Below are 1,274 nucleotides of genomic sequence, written 5' to 3'. Positions count from 1 at the left end.
GCCGCTCCATGTGCTTGCGAGCTGAACTGGGGCTTACGCTTTATCGGGGGACTCGCGGCGCGCCCGTCTGGATCGGTAACTCTTGCTTTGTCAAGGTCTGTATAGCAAAGGGTTGTTTTTCTGTTGCCTGGGATGCTGGGGCTGCCATCCGGCCGGTTTGCAGCTGAAGTTTGTGCTTATCCTTTTCTGTCTTATCGCTGCAAGCAGAAGTGCTCCATGCAGCGTGATTCATCTCCGTAATCTCTCCCGCAGCTTCAAATCCCAAGCTCTTATAACTGTGATTTTCTATCTGTTATCTTGGTTTGACGACTTCTTAATACCCAAAAGACACAGTCTTTTAGGAGGTGCCATGAACGGGCTGCCTCAGCACGAGTACTGAGGCTATCGGTGTGTGGATGCGTCTGTAACCTGAGGAACCGAATCTGCTCTGGAGAGCATCATGGTTTGCCTTGTTATAGGGAGACATCAGTGTCTGTGGAACAAGGCTGTTTCTGACAATACAGATTTCATTTTGCTCAGTAGAATGAGCAGAGGCAAAAAGATTAAGGAACGCGCAAGCAGCAGTCTAAATGTAAATATCCTCTGCTGTGACTGCTGACATGGAAGCATCAATCAAAACAAGAGCGCAGCACTAAATCTGCTGCCTAAATTCTCAGTGTTATCACAGCTTTTGAGTTCAGGGAGCAGCATCAACTAGAAAACCATAACAGCTCCACGCTCGCTGAAGTGCTTGACCCACTATTACTACGGTTACAGCTAAGGATTACTATTTCACTGCCTCTTTCAACTACAGTATCATTGATTTGATGTTTTATACTCTTGTATTTTTGCATTTTAGAAGGCACTTTAGGGAAAACATTACTGTAAAATAGAATAACACTGTAAATTCAGATCTCTGCTGTGCATTTACCCTGGTTCTTTCAGCATGCTGACACCTACAACTTCAGAGACAGAGTAGAATTGCTGTATAGATTGCCAAGCATGACATAGCAGGCGAGAGTCCTGCACATGCCAAACTGACTTACAGCACTTTGGAACCACGATGACTGCTTGGTTCTTGTTCTCACAAGGTGTGTGTAGTAGGAGAAGCAGAAGGGGCGTTTGGGAAAGCGCAGTTATTGCTCCAGCAGTAAGGTAATGAATTTCATTTTACTTAGGCTTTTGTTCCTTCAGTTACCTTTTTTTTGCAGATGGTACAGGGATATGTGGCTGTTGAAACTAAAGTGCAGTTTTGCAATGTTTTAGGTTAGGTAAAAGTTTCTGGTTCCCCCCCC

This window comes from Meleagris gallopavo, chromosome 10 (assembly GCF_000146605.3).
Source record: "Meleagris gallopavo isolate NT-WF06-2002-E0010 breed Aviagen turkey brand Nicholas breeding stock chromosome 10, Turkey_5.1, whole genome shotgun sequence".
Taxonomy (NCBI): Eukaryota; Metazoa; Chordata; class Aves; order Galliformes; family Phasianidae; genus Meleagris; species Meleagris gallopavo.
The sequence above is the reverse complement of the archived record's forward strand: the minus strand, read 5'-3'. Positions refer to the sequence as shown.